General features: G+C 40.0%; 1 protein-coding gene across 23 annotated transcripts in view; it reads left to right on the top strand.

Annotated features, from left to right (window-relative positions):
* The first annotated feature begins 2,205 nt into the window (after positions 1 to 2,205).
* Positions 2,206 to 18,053, top strand: part of R3HDM2 (R3H domain containing 2) — a 155,576-nt gene continuing 139,728 nt past the window's right edge. For 14 of the 23 annotated variants that reach the window (XM_054579968.1, XM_054579967.1, XM_054579973.1 and 11 more), the window contains exon 1: positions 2,207 to 2,498. The gene's annotated coding sequence lies outside the window, so the exon portion shown is untranslated. Of the gene's footprint in view, positions 2,499 to 18,053 lie in introns of all 23 variants that reach the window. The other 9 variants (XM_054579978.1, XM_054579974.1, XM_054579963.1 and 6 more) reach the window with 2 other exon arrangements.

The following is an 18,053-nucleotide window of genomic DNA, read 5'->3' as shown; positions in this document are numbered from 1 at the left end:
ATATATATATACACACACACATATATATGTATGTGTGTGTGTGTATATATATATATCCTCGCTGGAGGACACGCTTATTGATTTTAGAGGGGAAGGAAGGGAGAAAGAGAGGGAGAGAAACATAAATGTGAGAGAGAAACATCAATCTGTTGCCTCTCGTATGCACCCTGACAGGGACCAAAACAGAAACCTAGGCATGTGTCCTGGCTGGGAATAGAATCTGCAGCCTTTTGGTTTACAGGATGATGCTCAACCAACTGAGCTACACCATCCAGGGCAAAATAAATTTTTTGAATGAATAAATTACACAATCCAGGCTGCTTCTCAGCAGTTATATTCAGGTCACCTTGGTTGAATTTTTGTGTGTCACATTTTCTTAACTATCTTTTATAGGGTCTGATCTTTTCTTCTTTTTTCTTTTTTTTTAAGGGGCATGATAGATGTAGATTTATTATTTAGTCTCTAGTATAAATTTATTTATTTAAAAATAAGTTTATCAAGATATAATTCACATAAAACTCACTATTTAGAATATATAATTCAGTGGTTTTTTAGTACATTCAGAGTTTTGCAAACATCACCACTATCTAATTTAAAAACATTTTCATCACCCCCGAAAGAAACCCTGTACCCATTAGCATTAACCCTCCACTCTCCTTACCCAAGCGTACAGGGACTAATCTTATTTCTAACTTCTTAATGTTCCTAATTTCATTCTTGGATGATTGCCTTATCTTGGCTTTGGGGGAGGTAGGTACATTGTTATTTGTTCCATGTCTTCATTACAATAAAATATATAGTTCTCAGACTCCCTGAAATCCTAGGCTCATTTGCTTCAGCTACTCTCCTCTTGGCAAATAGTTGGGGAATGAATGGTAAGCAAAACCAGAGAAGCAGAGGAGGACTTCTCTTAGGGTTGGATGCCTCATGTTTCTGCCTTAGCTGTTCTTCAGTCACTGCATTTGTCTCAGAAACATCCAACTGCTTCACTCTGTATCATGACACACAAGTCTTTGTAATCTGCCCTTTTCAGTTATTTCTAATAATGTAGTGATTACAGGCCAGGCTCTGAAGATAAACTCTCTCAATTCAAAATCTGGGACTTTGGTGCCCCAGGTTTCCTTAATTTATATACTTATACACTGGGTATAACAATAGTACCTATTGTTTTGAGTTTTAAATTGAAAAATAGATGTAGAATGCTACGTATTCTTTGGGAAATCACTGCCCTCTGCCTCCAACTTAAAACCCTGGAACTTGGTGATCCTTGAAGGAAATAACAATTTTACACCTCTATGACTTACCTCCATTCTTGCCTCTCTGATGAACTCCCACTTACATTCTTCAAGGTTAGCTGAAATTTCACCTGTAGCTTCTCTGTAGTTCACTCAATCTCCTTTATGTCTAAGACCTAATTGCTCCTTCTTGTGTTTCTATAGCACATTGAACACCTTCTGTTAACAGCACTTACGCTGTACTATAATAATAATAATTTTTTGCCTACTGCAATTCTTGTTGCATAGTAAATATTTATGGGTTGAATTCTATCATTTTAAGACTACAATGCTTCTTTGAGGTCGGTAAATGAGCCAAATACCAGTAACCAATAACTATTGATAAACTGATTTTCCCTAGGAGGTACAGAATGGAGGAGTTTGCAAATTCTGGATGACCCTTAAGAAAAAGAACTGTATCTTAGGGGGTGGTAGTAAGAAGCGATTTTAACAGGATGAACTTCGACCTGCTTTATTTAGAATTAAGTTTTTACATCTGAAAAAAAGAACATTTACCTACTGCATGACCTTTATCCATTTACACTACACATATTTATAGTAAACATGACCTTTGTGGCACAGGAGTTACTGTCCTAAGTCAAAGGTTGTTTTGAAAGTGCTCTGTTAATTTAAGTTACTTTAGTTATTAGTATTGTGTTTAAATCTAGGGTGAATCTGACAGGCTTTATGAGTTTAAGATGGACTAAGTATCTCAATGGACGTGGATCGGTAGCTTGAGACACAGATAACACGGAGGGAACGACTGAGTCCACCAGTGTGCATGCGCCTGCGAGCTAGGTGGGTGACTGAACGGACAGGCAGGGGGCGTCTGCAGACGTGGAGAGGCACAGGGGAAGCAGAGACGCGAGGGGCGCAAGACGCAGTGACGATTACGTCGGACGTGGTGACGTAGCGCGCAGGCCGCAGCGGGGGGCGGACTCTAGGCCTTTCTTCCCCTTCTGATTTTCCCCCTCCCCCCTTTTCTCCCTTTCCGGGTTTAGTTCCCCCCTTTTCTCCCCTCTCCCCCTCCTTCCCGAGCCCCCTTCCCCTCCCCAGTCCCCCCTGCTCCCCTTGTCCTGGGCCCAGGGGGAAACCCCCGCCGAGAAGAGCCCGCCCCCAGAAGCGCGCCACCGCTGGCCGTCGGGGCCGAGCCGCAGCCGAGCGGCCGTGGGCCCGGGCGGCGGGCGGAGACGGGGGCGCCCTCCCCTCCACGGCCCGCGTGAGGTGAGGCCACCTCCCGGCCGAGGGGGCGTACGGCACGGGTGGCCTGTGGGGAGGGGGCGTGGCGGTCGCGCGGACGGGCGGGCGGAGGTCCCTGGTCTGGGTTCCCCGCTCTGGAGCTGCCCGGGCCAGGGGTGGTGGGTAATGACTGGAGCCTCCGGTGAAGGACGGAGCCTCCGGTGAGGACGGCCGCGAGGCTAGAGAAATCCCGAGTGTGCAGGGAAAGCACAGGCGAAAAGCGGGGTGTCTGGGGGTTTATGAGGTGGAGGGCGGGGGGCTGGAGCCACCTGTGGCCTGTGCGGTGGGACCTAAAAACTGTTGCACCCTTGTAGTGCTTTGGAGTGATTACCTGCAGGTGTTTCTTGGGCCTCCTTTTTCCTGCGAGCGTTGGAAAAATGGGAGTGAAAGATGTTGGAGTGTTTCAGATCATTCCGGTGTCCGAGTTTATGTGAGGACGGAGATTTGAGTTGGAACATATGGGGAGATGTTTCTGGAGCTTAAAAGTTGGGCCTGCTCTAAACTCGTAACTCACTTGATCCTCTGAAAACTTACCGATTTCGGTTTCCTGTAGAGCCAAAATTTTTCAACATTTGTGACCGTTAGCCTAGAAGTTCCACAGAATAGTTATTTACTCATAGTGAATTGTTTTTGTATAATGATAAGAAATGACTGATAACAGCCCCGGAGGTTCATTAAACCAACGGAAGGTGTGGGAAAATTTAAATTAAAATCCCAGTTGGTTGAATGTTCTTGTATATGCTTTTTTCAGTAGGCAACTAAAATTGAGAAGCCTGAGTTCTGGTTGATGTTGGTGAGCAACATGGAGACTGGGGAGGAGGGAGGTGACAGGTTCCACTTCAAAAATGTCACAAGTTGCTAGCACTTCATTGCATTTTTGTGTAGTCATATTGCACTTAAATTAGCTTTGTGGCTCTTCTTTCTTGCTAATGCCCCCCCCGCCCCCCAATTTTCTTCCTCCAGTATTTCCTTTTTTCCTGTTTGTGGAGCCTGGAGCATCAACACAAAAGTTTAGTGGCAGAAAGTGATAGGTTAATTCACTTCTCTCTTCTGTTTTTTCCCCGTCCGCCTTTTAATGTTCTCCATAGGTTTGAGAGAACTAAGAGCCTTTCTTGAAAGTCTAATGAACTGTCAACAAAAGTCAAGATTTCAAAGTTGCAGTTCCAGCTGTCTGTATATTCATTATATGAGCTATACTGTAGATCTCCACACAATTTGAAACAAAATTTTAAAAGTTTTCATCTATAAAAGCAGGGTGCCTGATATTCTTTAATAGAAAGGAGTCAGAAGAGGAGATGGCCTCTTTTTTTTCTCAGAGTAGAAACCACGTATTTTACAATTGCTGTTAAAGCCCTAGATCTGTAGTAATCTTTTGCCCCCGAAGTACGCACTGGTCTCTTGGCTGTTCTTGAGCACACCAGGCACACTTCTGCCCCAGGGGCTGTGCCCTTGTGCCCTCGATCACCTTTTCCTTATAAAGCTGCACAGCCTTGTGCCCTCACCTCCTCAGGTCTTTACTCAAATGTCACTCCAACAGTGGCATTTCCTTGGCTAGCTAAATTGCAAAGCCCCTACCTCACATACATTTACTTAACTCCTTATCCCATTATCTGCTTTATTTTTCTCCTTATCCCTTAGCAGCCTATAATATGCTATATAGTTAGTCTCCCCCATTAGAAAATAAGCTTCTTGAAGTCAGATTGCTAATAGCTGTATCCTTAACACTTAACATAGCACTTGTTATGCAGTCAGTGCTTAACAAATTTTTTGACAGAATAGGTAAAGAAAAGTTTATTGAACTATCTCACTGTCATGAATTTCTGATCATGATTGGTTGTCCTTGGAGGTGTGGAATGAATTTTCACTAGGATTTTGTAAGGTATTTATTGGAAGAAATTGAGTGGTTTTTTTTTTTTGTCAGTTCTCACCTCATTTCTCTTGATAGAAGTTTTGTGCTTTCAGGTCATAGAATGAAAGCACTTTGAGGGCAGAGAGAATGAAGTTTGGGGGATCTTTGGAATTGGTGGTCTTAAAGGAAAATTATCTTAGATCTCATGTAGCTAGATTTTTACCAGCTGCTTCAGGCTCTTTCCTTGAGGTTTGTTCACATCCCTGATGAGAGAGATCACCATCCTTACCTCTTTGTCCCCAGAGAGCTGAGTAGGCGGGTTCCACTCTGAATTTTTCAGTAGACTGAAGATACTAGTATTTATAGTCTGGGCTATATGGATTAGATTCCCCTCCCGCCCATTCATGTAGAGATAGTTGAGCTCAAAAACTGTAAGAAGAGCTTTCTCTAACAATGGTGGAGTGTTCAGTTATGGGGAACATCTGATCCTTTTTTTTACAAATCGATTTTGGCGGGCATTTTTAGTAACTAAATTCTATATTCAGTCAGGATAAAAGGAGCTGGCCCTCTGAGTTCTGTGGATTTTCCATCATTTATTTTATACTTTCTTGTTTCTTGATTGATGCATTTGTACCTTCATTGACCTGGCCAGAGTGGCCTGGATGAGATTTCTCTTTGGGACTATTCTGGCCACTGTTTTCCAGCTTAGGAAGGTAAAGGGGGTGAGGCAGTTCTTTTTAACTCTCTGTGGGAATGCTGGTGGCAAAGTCTAAAGTTTTTGCTTAAACCTTTGCCCCAGGACATTGAAAGGTGCCAGGCCAAAGAGAGAAGGGGTGGGGTGTGTGTGTGTGTGTGTGTGTAATTGGGGATCTTGTATCTCTTGGACTGGATCTGCTGGTTCGGATGTTACTAGTGTAAAGAAGTAATAGTAAGAAATACACTAGTAGTTCTCATTTTGCAGATTATTTCTGAAATAATTTAGGCAGATTGATAAAAGCTTCTATGAGACTTCTGTTGTCCTCTTTTAAATCCTTTCACAAAGTTTCTAGGAAATCTTTCTCATGCCCCAGAGATACAGAACTCTGTGCCATGTTCTCACCTCATGTAGATAAATACTGAGTACTGAGAATAGTTCAGGGTAGGGAATGGTTTTTGAATGCTGCAGTGTTTATTCCTGGGGCAGATCTCTTCATGAACTCTAGGAAAGATTTCAGCAAAAAGATTTGGGGGAAGGGATACAAATTGTTGCATTTTGGTCCCATGGTTCCAGGAAGTGCAGAGGAGAGAATTATGTGAATCTCTCTCTCTCTCTGTCTCTGTCTCTGTCTCTGTCTCTGTCTCCCACCCCTGCCCCTCCCTCTCAGAGAGAGAGAAAGAGAGAGAGAGAGGAGATAAGGTTTTTCGATGCCTCCTTGTAAGATTGGTAAGAGACTCTGAGTGTTCCTCTGTGGAATGTGCTGCCAACTTACAAGTAGGAAAAATAACTGGACTCATGGCTTGAATATGTGTGCATGAATACAGTTGGTGGGTCTAATTTTAGAGACCTTCATACGCAGTGGCCTCAGTATTTTCCTCCAGCTGTATCCCTCTCACCCTCTGGTAGAAAACATTCCACTTAATAGTCTTTTAGTGGTTAAGTTTTGTTCTTACCATGGTTGCCAGTTTAGCAGTGTAGCACCTGTTCCATCTCTCCAGTGAAGTTACTTTGTCCATTCCTTCCTGAGTTTATTTCTGAAAACAGATACAGATATGAAAGATTTCATAACCTTAATCTGTTTTGATTCCTCTTTGAGTGCCTTATATTTTCTTAGCATATATCTGTTTTTTCCAACACTTTAAAAATTAATGTTGAAAGCCGTTATATAATAATCTGCAGTAATTTTATTATTTTTACTTGGGCTGTATGAAAGGAAAGATTCTGGGATGCTTCCTAAATCCAGGTGTTCTTTTTGCTTTTATGCAGGATCTCTTATGAGTTGCGCAGTCCAGGTGATTGCGACCATGCTGGGAAAGCTGTTTCAGCTTTCTTGTTTTGACAATAAGTTTCCCAGAATACTTTCCTGTGCTAAAAACAAAAACAAAACAAAACAAAAAAAAGATGAAATTGGGAACCCCCAGCCTTGAGTGAGAGAGAGTAAGGAGAAAATATACAAAAACTTAGGCAGTCATGTCTCCCAATAGTCAAAACACTTTTTGTATTTTTAAAGGACTCATTCTATTTCTCTTTACTTTTTTAACCACAAAAGCATCGAAAACTTTTCATTTCCTTTAATTGTTTACTTAATTGTCACACTGTGACTTTTCTGAATTGTCAAAGACTTCAGTTTTTTCTGGGAAGTAATTTTCAGGCCTTTCTGGGTATTTTCTTGGGGAGGGGGTGGAATAAACTAGTTGTTAAATGTACTTGTAAGGTCTCTTCCTTAGACCAATGTTTTGATTATTCCATTTCTCTGTAGTCATTAATATATTTTACAGCTCTTTTTTTAAACATTGAAGACCTCAAGTCTTTAGCAAGCAAATAAAAACTATAGTTTTGCATCCATACAGTTATCCTGAGGTCCTTATCCTATAGCCTGAGAAGTGTAAAGATAAGTAAGCTGATCAGCAGGATTTAAGAGAATGCAGTTTCTTTTAAATTATATTTTGTTGATTATGCTATTACAATTGTCCTGATTATTCCCCCTTTGCTCCCCTTAAACCGGCGCTCCCTGCTCTCTCAGGCAATACCCCTACCATTGTTCATGTCCATGGGTCATGCATGTAAGCTTTTTGGCTACACCATTTCCTGTACTGTACTTTACATTCCCATGGCTCCTCTGTAACTACCTATTTGTACTTCCTAATCCCCTTAACCTATTCACCCATTCTGCCCCCTCCCATCTGGCAACCTTCTGGTAACTAACTTCTTTTGCTTTTAAGAGTTTTTCTTTATCTTTAATCTTTGCCCATTTAATAATGGTGTGTCTTGGAGTGGGCCTCTTTGCATTCATCATAATTGGGATTCTCTGCGCTTCCTGGACTTGAGTGTCTTATTTCCTTCACCAAATTAGGGAAGTTTTCTTTCACTTTTTTTCAGATAGATTTCCAGTTTCTTGCTCTTTCTCTTCTCCTTCTGGCACCCCTATGAGGTGAGTGTTGGACTTCTTAAAGTTGTCCCAGAAGCTGTTTATACTATCCTCATATTTTGGATTCTTTTTCTTGTTCTGCATAGTTGTTTTTTTGGTTCCTTATGTTCCAAAGCACTGATTTGATTCTCGGCTTCATCCACTCTACTGTTGTTTCCCTGGAAATTGTTCATTTCAATTAGTGTATCTTTCATTTCTGACTGGGCCTTTTTTATGCTATTGAGGTCCTCACTGAGTTCCTTGAGCATCTTTATAACCAGTGTTTTGAACTCTGCATCTGATAGATTGTTTATCTCATTTCATTTAGCTCTTTTTCTGGAGTTTTTTTTCTTTAATTTGTGCCATGTTTCTTTGTCTCTTGTTTTGGCAGCCTCCCCCTGTGTTTCTGTGTATTAGGTAGAGCTTCTATGATGCCCTGCCTTGGGAGCATGGCCTCTTGTAGTAAGTGTCTTGTAGGATTCAGTGGCACAGCCTTCCCTATCACCTGAGCTGGGTACTCAAGGTGTACCCTTCTTGTGGGCTGAGTAGACCCTCCTCTTGTAGTTGAGCCTTGGTTGCTATTGGCGGATCAATGGGAGGGGTTTATCCAAGCCAGTTAGTTGCAAGGATTGGCTGTGGCCACTTACCACCAACCTTCACCCTCCATGGAGGATCAGCTGTGCAAGGGGCAGGGTGGTAGAGCTTTGACATGGTGTGTAGCTGGCCCTGGGGTTTCCTGGGTGGTGCAGGCCAAGTTCAGCCCCCACCTATGTTGTGCCTGGGGCACCCTGTCTGAGCTGTAAAACAATCTGAGATAGTTGCTACTCGTGCTGGGCTTAGAGATTCCCAGGTGAAGCCAAGCTGTGACTTTAATCTGGCTGCTGCTAGGGCTCACTGAAGCCAGCCGTTAGTTGTTTGATAGGATTTAGGAGCCACGATCAGCCATTATTATGGAAAAGCAGTTTGGGTGGGCCCATGTGGGTCTCCCAGGTGGGTCACTCAGTGTTAGCCAGGTTGGTGGAGTCTCAGACATGGCACCAGCCTACTGGTTCTGTGTGCGGAGGGCTCAGCGGCCTCTGCTCCCCCGTTGCCAGATACTTCAGAGTCTCCCTGTATACCACTTTTGCCCTTCAGGCTGCCACCCCAGTGCTGGAGCTCAGAGGGTGTGAGTCGGGGTAGGTGAATTCATATGTGGGCTCCCCAAGAGGAGCTCTTTAGGGCCCCAGTGGCCTCCTCCACTGACTCAGTCTCTGCTGGTTTTTGGAGCCAGAAGTTGTGGGGACTTATCTTCCTGGCACTAGAATTCTGGGCTGTAGGGCCTAGTGTGGGTCTGGGACTCCTCGCTCCCAAAATGTCCCTCCTGAATTTTTATCCACACCGTTGTGGGGCCAGCCCATTCGACATTCACGGCCCTTCTTCCAGTCTGGATGGTTGTAGTTTCTTCAGTTCCACAGTTGTCAGACTTCCATTTAGCTTGATTTCGTAGTTGTCAGACTTCATTCAACTTGATTTCTGACATTCCTGAGTGATGGTTGTTCTATATTTTAGTTGTAATTTTGACGTGGTTCTGCAAAGAGGTGAGCCATGTCTGCTGATGTTGCCATCTTGACCCAATGAGAACTCAGTTTATTTCTATACTGTTGTGTTTTGTTGATTGTGAGTCTAATGGGAAAGAAAGAGAAACAGATGGTCTGCAGGCTAGTCAAGTTATATCTTGATCTTCTGGAAGTATTTTTGTTCCCACTATTAATCTTCTGTACAATTCTTATCTGATGTGCAGAATAGAGATAGACTTTAAATTTCACTACCAAGTTTCCCCTGCCACTTAGTCCATTATTTTCCTTGTGTGGATGCTTTTGGTATATTTGATGGTGATAACATTTGTGCTGCAGTGTTTCTTATTAATGATGATCAGAACCGTATTTCCTATTTGCACTTTTTTTTTCCAAAAGCTCATTGGACCTTAAAGTGGTCTCAAAAATTATATTAAAAGTTTAGATTTTCTAAGTATGCAGTTCATATTTTTTGTAGGAGCAGTGTTTTGTTGCATGTTAGTTGTAAGAATTAATGCATGGTTTTGGTATGTAAGCAGCATTATGGGCATTAGGTAATTCTTCATCCCTTGGAGAAGGATAGTTCAGACTTGTGAAAGTTTCAGTAAGCTTCATAACAGAACTAGGAGGAAAGTAATAAAGGCAGTGACAATCTAAACTTAATAATGGATAAATTTGAAGTACATTTTCTTTCTATACTTAGAAATTGTTCTTTCGCCTTACTCTTTCTTTGTGATTCCGTTGGAAAAGGGAAGAAGAGAATCTAGGATAGTTCCCAACTGATAACTTCCAGGAAATGGTGTGCTAGGGGTAGCAGGTGAATGTAGACCTAAGTGACTAAGTTGTTTCTAATGTTATTGGTGGAGGCAGCTCCCAGCAGCCATCCACATTTTGTGCCATGTGTCACTGTCCCTTTTTCTTTCTTGAAATATTTCGTTGACATGACTTTTCCACTTGCATTCCTGGCTGTTTTCTCCTGTTCATCCCTTAAATGTGTGTTTTCTTTAGGATTTCTTTTATATTCTCCCTCTCTACCTCTGATTCTCAAACCTTAACAGGATAAGCATTTCTTGGAGAATTTGTTAAAAATGTGACTTACAAAAGCCTTTATGATCTAGCGCATGCCAGACTCGGACCTGCCTTGTACCACACTTTCCTGTTATTACTAGCCCTAGCCATAGTGGCTTTTTTCTGCCCCGGGACTTTTGCTCTTATAATTCCTTCTTCCTGAAATGCTATTTTCCCACATCTTCACCTGACTTATCTCTTCCCTTTATTCAAGTCACAGCTCAGAGATTTCGCCAGAGACTTTCTTGACCACCTTATCCAAAATAGTTAACCTCCCCTTTGTGCTTCATCATAGTCCTGTTTCATTATCTCCATTGCACTTGCCAATATTTTGAATTGTTTTGTTTGTTTTCTTGTCTGTAGTCTGGTTCACACTTCAAATTTAAACCCTAGGAAAACAAGGACCTTATTTATTTTATAATTGCTACATTCCTAGTGCCTAGAATAGAATAGTCACTCAATACCCAATTATTGGAATGAATGAATGAATGAATGAATGAATGAATGAAGTTTCTTGGGTCTTATTCCCAGAGATTTTGACTTAGTAGGCTTGGAGTGGAGCCTGGGAATTTGTATTTTAACAAGAATTCCAAGTGTTTCTGATATCTCTGCTCAGTTGTCTTAAATAACTAGAAAAATGTTGCTCTACACAATCTGCCCATCTCAGCCACCCTGATGGCTTTATTTAGCATCTATTCTATAAGCTCACAATTTGTGAGTCTGTCTCCAGTTCTTATCTCTCATCTGAGCTCTAGGCTTGTCTATTCAGTGGCCTCTTGAACATCTCCATTTGACTGTCACACAGTCATCAAATTCAGTATGACCAAAGCAAAAATTATTTTCCTTGGGAATGTGTTTTTTCCCTGAGTTATTTTTTCTCTTCATGATGCCACTTGGTTGCATAAGCCAGAAACATGGATGTCATGCTTGAGTTCTTTTTACTTGAAAGTTATGTAGTCTGTTACCTGCTTAGCCTCTCTTGAACATTTTCATTTTTTTCAATCAGCATTGTGACTTTCTCAGTTTTGGAGATATCATCTTTCATCTGGATAACTGATGGCTTTTAACTGGCCTTCTGCCCTAGTCTTGCTTTCCAGGCTTTCATTTAGTTCTTTCTGTACCCTTTAGCCAAAGAAAACTAAATCTGTTATTTTTTCTCCTGCCTAAAGTCTTTTTTTTTTTTAATTTAATGGTTTTAGAGTGAGAGAAGGAGGGCAAGAGAGAGAAAGAAATAAAAACATGCATTTGTTGTTTCACTTATTTATGTATTCATTGGTTGATTCTTGTATGTGACCTGACCGGAGAATTGAACCTGCAACCTTGGCATATTGGGACAACACTCTAACCAACTAAGCTACCCAGCCAGGGTCTTGCACATTGGAGATCTGGAGAGACTGTCAGTGGGTGATATCCAGCTGAATCTTGAGGGGCTGACAGCAATTAGCCAGGTGAAGTATGGGGAAGAGAGTTCTAGGGCAGAACTGCATATGTAAAGGGTGGAGGTGTGTAGCAGAATAACATGATGCCTTTGACAAACTGTAAGGAGCAGGTTGTACTTATACATGGGATGCTTTTGCGAGTAATCAGAGAAAAGGCTAGAGAGATAGTCAGGAGGCTGATCTTGAAGGTCTTATTTGATAGGGTAAATTAGAGTTTGAATTTTGTCTTTATGAAACCTATTGAAAGATTTGTTTATTCTTTAAAAAGATTGCTTTTAGTAATTTGGGAACTAGATTGGGAAATAGACTAGAACCGGAAAATAAACTGGAGGCCAGTTTAAGGGGAGTCAGAGTAATCCAGATAAGAAATAGTGTGTGAAGTGGTCCTGCCAGGGATGAATAGATTCAAGAGATATTTAGTGGGTACATCTGTTAGACTTGGAGGGTGTGTGAGTGTAGAAGTGAGAGAGATGAGTTTTGGATGACTCCTAGTTTTCTGGGTTCCATCCTAGAGTGGATGGTAACATTATTTATTAATTAGGGCATACAGGCAATTGCTTGTTGGGGAGTAAAGATGAGGTATTTAATTATGGATTGGTTGAACTTGAGGTACCTGTGAAACCATGTGGAAATGACTAATAGGAAGTTAAATGTACCAGTCAGGAGTTGAAGAGAGATACTGAAGCTGGAGAGACATTTGGGAGTCAACAGTATATACACTGTAGCAGAAGTGTGGTGTCAAGACGGAAACGTGGAAAGCTGAGAGAACAGACTGTTAAAGGTGTGATTGTTAATGATGGAGCCCTGGAAGAAAATGAAAGAGGCCAAGAAGGTAGATAGAAAACCAATAAAGTGTGTTTGATAGGGTCTTAGAGGGGAGAGTTTCAAGGAGGCACACAGTTGTTACAGGTGTGGAGTGAAGTTCTTGAGCATGTAGAGAAGATGACATCCAGAGCAGAAATGGAATTATTATCTCCTTAATTAACGTAGAAGGAAAAGGTCAAGAAAGGTGTAGAGACAAAGGTTTGGTATCTGAACAAAGGAATTTAAGGGAGTTTCTGCCTTTGGGCTTCAATATTCCTTGTGATGTAGGATATCTCTCCTTTTGGGTTAGGGGGCTGGTGTGTTAAAAGTGAATGGGATTGGTCAAATAGGAGTTTTGAGAAGGGAGCCCAATTTTAATAACTGTTGAGAGAATGGGAGGGATAGCTGACTAGGAGTATATATGTATGTCTAGGCAGGCAAAGATAGGTTGGGGTGGTGTAAGTTGGGAAAGCTATTCAAGCAGAATAGCCTGGGCAAACACTTAGGAGTACCAACGAATATGGTACATATGGCGAGGGAGCAGTATTTTGAATGGCTATAAGGATGATTTTATGTTTGGCTTTAAGAGCTATGTTAAGGAATATGGAATATTTTAAGGTAAAAAGGAAACTCTGAAGATTTTAATCAGAGAAATGGAATGATTGTTTTACAAAGATAATTCAGGTAGCAATTTGGAGAAATAGGGGATTTAGAGTAGAGGGAGAGGTGCTGGTTAGGAGGCTGTTGTAGTAGTCTGTACAGAAGATGTTGAAATCAAGATAGATCCAGGGCATTCTGGGTAAGAAACAAACCCCAGATCTCAGTTGCTTGAAACAACAGTTTATTTCTCATTTGCATTACACGTCCATCAAGGATAGGTTAGAGACTTTTAGTAGTTCAGGAATAGAGGCTGACGGAGCAGTCATCATTGAGAACCACTTGCTCTGCTGAAGGCAAAAAGGAGCTCTGGAGGTCTTGCCCAGTTAACTAATTTCTCTGCTCAGAAGTGATGAGAGTAGAGAAGAGGGGGCAGGAGCTGAGAAGATCAGATGGATCTGGGAGATGGTGTCAGAATTTGGAGATTGTTAAATGTGGTAGGAGAGGGAAGGAATTGTTAACAGATGACTTTGTTTTTTGTCTTGGATGGCTAGGTGGAATTGCTGAGATAAGAAAGGGATAGGTTTTAGGAGCACCTACATAAGTAAAGCAAATACTAACAGACCTAAAGGGATAAATAGACAGCAATACGATAATAAGGGGGGCCTTTAATACCCCACTTTAATCAACGGATAAATTATGTAGATAGAATATGAATTAGTAAACATTAGCCTTACATGGCACATTAGATCAGATGAACCTAACAGACATATACAGAACATTCCATCCAGAAGCAACAGAATACACATTCTTCTCAAGTGCACATGGAACAGTCTGCAGGGTAGACAATATGTCTTAAAACAAGTCTTTATAAACTTAAGATTTAAATCATATCAAGAATCTTTCCTGACCACATTGGTATGAAACTACAATTCAGTTATAAGAGGAAAACTGGGAAATTTACAGGTATGTGCAGATTACCGTAAATATACTCTACTGAGCAAACCATGGGTCAAAGAAGAGACCAAAAGAGAAATTTAAAAAATAACCAGAGACAAATGAAAAATGCATACAAAATACAAAACCTATTGGATGCAGCAAAAGTAGTTTTAAAAGGGAAGTTCATAGTGATTTAAAGCCTACACTAAGAAATAAAAAAGATCTCAAATAACCTAACTTTATTACCTCAAGGAAATAGAAAAAGGTAGATAAACTAAGCTCAAAGTTGGTAGAAGGATGGAAATAACAAATCTCAGAGCAGATATAAATGAAATAGAAACTAAAAGACAATAAAAAAAATCACTGAAACTAAGAGCTGGTTTTTCAAAAAGATAAACAATATAGAGAAACTTTTAGCTAGATTTACCAAGAAAAAAAGATAATTCAAATAAAATCAGAAATAGAACATGTTACAACTGATACCACAGAAAAACAAAGGATCATAAGAGGCTACAGTGAACAATTATACCCCAACAAATCGGACAACCTAGAATTGGATAAAGTCCTGGAAACATACAACCTACCAAGACTGAATCACAAAGAAACAGAAAATATGAACAGATCCATCATTAATAAAAAGTATGAATCAGTAATCAAAAAACTCTCAACATACAAAAGACAGGACCTCATGGCTTCACTGGAGACTTCTACCAAATGTTTAAAGGATTGATACCAATTATTCTCAAACTCATCCAAAAAACAGAAAAGTGAGGAGCACTTCCAAACTCACTTAATGAGGTAGTTGTAACCCTGCTACCAAAATCAACAAGGACACAATAAGGAAATAACAAGTCAATATCACTGATGAACATAATAAACAGAAATCCTTAACAAAATATTAGCAGACTGAATTCAGTAATACATTGAAAGAATCATACACCATAATCAAATGGGATTTATTTCAGAGATGCAAGGATTGCACAGTGTTTGCAAGTCAATATGATATACCACTTGACAAAATGGAAGATTAAAAACTATTATCTCAACAGATGTAGAAAAGTATTTGACAAAATTCCATATTCATTTATGATTAAAAACTCTCAATAAAGTGGGTATTGAGATAATCCACCTTAACATAATAAGGGCTAGAAGCTATATAATACTTAACGGTGAAAAGTGAAAATTTTCCTCAGAATATTTATTCAACATAGTATTGGAAGTCCTAGCTGGAGTGGGTAGCCAAGAAAAAAAATTAAAGGCATCCAATTTGGAAAGGAAGAAGTAAAACTTACCACTATTTGTAGATGACATGATATATATATAGAAGACCTGAAACACTCCACCAAAAAAATTGTTAGAACAAATGAATGAATTCAGTGAAGTTGCAGGATACACAATCAGTATACAAAGTCAGTTGTTTATATGCACTAGCAGTGCATTATCAGAGGAATTAAGAAAATAATCCCATTTATAATTACTTAAAAAATATCTATGAATAAATTTAACCAAGGAGATGGAAGATCAGTATACTGAAAACTGTAAGATACTGATAAAAGAAATTGAAGACACAAATAAATGGAAGGATATTCCATGCTCATGGATTGGAAGAATTAATATTGTTAAAATGCCCGCAATACCCAAAGCAGTTTACAGATTCAGTGCAATCCTTATCAAAATTCCAATGGTATTTTTCACAAAGATAAACTCCTGAAATTTGTATGAACCACAGAAGTCCCTGAATAACTCAAGCAGTCTTGAGAAAGAACAAAATTGGAGGCATCCAAACTATTATAAAGCTATAGTAAATTCCAAAGCTAATTCCAAACTGCATTATAAAGCTATAGTAATCAAAACGTATGGTATCAGCACAAAACCGGACACATAGATTACTGGAACAGAATAGAGAGCCCAGAAGTAAACTCACACATATATAGTCAGTTAATTTATGACAAAGGAGCCAAGACTAAACAATGTGGAAAGGGTAGTTTCTTCAATAAATGGTCTTGGGAAAATGGGACAGCTACATGCAGGAGTGAAACTGGATCACTACCTTACATCGTACACAAGAGTTAACTCAAAATGAATTAAAGATTTGAACTTAAGATCTGAACCATAACACCTAGAAGAAAAAATACGCAGTTAAACTCATTGATGTCTATCTTGGTGATGGCTTTTTGGATTTGGCAACAAAAACAAAAATAAGCAACTGAGAATATATCAAACTGAAAAGCTGCACAGCAGGCTAAACAAACAACAAAATGCAAAGACAGTCTACTGAATGGGAGGAATTATTTGCAAATTATTTATCTGGTAAGGCATTAATATCCAAAATCTATTGTTCATAGTTTTGATCTTTTTTCTAAATTAAGTGCCTTTAACATTTCATATAATAATGGCTTGGTGATGATAAACTCCTTTAGTTTTTTTCTTGTGTGGGAAGCTCTTTATCTGCCCTTCAATTTTACACGATAGCTTTGCTGTATAGAGCAATCTTGGCTGCAGGTCTCTGCTTTTCATAACTTTGAATATTTCTTGCCAGTCCCTTCTAGACTGCAAAGTTTCTTTTGAGAAGACAGCTGACAGTCTTACCAAACTCCCTTGTAGGTAATTAATTTCTTTTCTCTTTTAAGATGCTCTCCTTATCTTTAACTAATGATTGGCATTGTAATTATGGTGTGTCTTGGAGTGGACCAGGGATTTTTATTATTATTATTTATTTATTTTAACTATTCAGTTAGAGTTGTCCTGCCTTTTTCCGCATTCTCTCCCTTGCCCTGTCCTCCCCCACTCCCATAGGCAATCCCTTTCCCCCACCACATTGTCTGCGCCCATGAGTTCTCTATTTGTGTTCTTTGGCTTGGCCCTTCTGCTTCTTTCCCTGTTATCCCCCTCCCCCCTACCCTTTGGTCACTGTCAGTTCTTTATTTCCAAGTTGCTGGTTCTGTTTTGCTCATTTGTTTGTTTGTAGGTTGACCTCACCTATAAGTAGGTGAGATCATATGGTATTTGTCTTTCACTGCCTGGCTTATTTCATTTAGTATAATGCTCTCCAGTTCCATCCATGCTGTCATGAAGAGTAGGAATTCCTTTCTTTCTGCTGAGTAGTCCATTGTGTAAATGTATCCCAGTTTTTTGATCCACTCATTTACTAGTGGGCACTTAACGCTGTTTCTGGCACTTGGCTGTTGTAAATAACACTGCTGTGAACATTGGGGTGCATAGGTACTTTTGAATTAGTGATTCAGAATTCTTAGAATACAGTCCCAGCAGAGGGATCGCTGGATCGAAAGGCAGTTCCATCTTTAGTTTTTTGAGGAAATTCCATAGTGTTTTCCACAGTGGCAGCACCAGTCTGCATTCCCACCAACAGTGTATGAAGGTTTTCTTTTCTCCACAACTTACTGTTGTTTGTTGGTTGATTAATGATGGCCATTCTGACTGGTGTGAGGTGGTATCCTACTCTGGTTTTAATTTCCATCTCTTTAATGGCTAGTGATGTTGAGCATTTTTTCATGTGTCTGTGGACCCTCTGTATATCCTACTTGGAGAAGTGTCTTTTAGGTCCTTTGTCCATTTTTAAATTAGATGTTTTTTCTTCCTGGTGTGGAGTTGTGTGGAGTTGTGTGGGTTCTTTACGTATTTTGGAGATGAAACTCTTGTCTGAGATATCATTGGAAAATGTGTTTTCCCATACGTTTGGTACCCTTTCCGTTTTGTTGATGTTTTCTTTAGCCGTGCAGAAGCCTTTTAATTTGATGTAGTCCCATTTGTTTATTCTTTCTTTTATACCCCTTGTCCTAGGGGATGTATCAGTGAAAATACTGGCACGTGATATATCTGAAATTTTCCTGCCTATATTTTCCTCTAGGACTTTTATGGTATCAGGACTTATATTTAAGTCTTTTATCCATCTTGATTTTCTTTTGGTGTATGGTGTAAGTTGGTGTACTAGTTTCATATTTTTGCATGCACTTGTCCACATATCCCAACACCAATTATTGAAGAGCCTGTTTTTACTCTTATGTTCTTGCCCGCTTTGTCAAAAATTAACTTACCCTATTGACATGGTTTATTTCTCAGCTCTCTATTCTGTTCCATTGGTCTTTGTGTCTGTTCTTGTGCCAGTACCAGACTGTTTTGATGACAGTGGCCTTGTAATATCGTTTTATATCAAGTATTGTGATCCC

The sequence above is a fragment of the Pteronotus mesoamericanus genome, unplaced genomic scaffold (assembly GCF_021234165.1).
Source record: "Pteronotus mesoamericanus isolate MK-2021 breed Mesoamerican mustached bat unplaced genomic scaffold, CSHL_Meso_final contig_56, whole genome shotgun sequence".
Classification (NCBI taxonomy): Eukaryota; Metazoa; Chordata; class Mammalia; order Chiroptera; family Mormoopidae; genus Pteronotus; species Pteronotus mesoamericanus.
The sequence above is the reverse complement of the archived record's forward strand: the minus strand, read 5'-3'. Positions and strand labels throughout refer to the sequence as shown.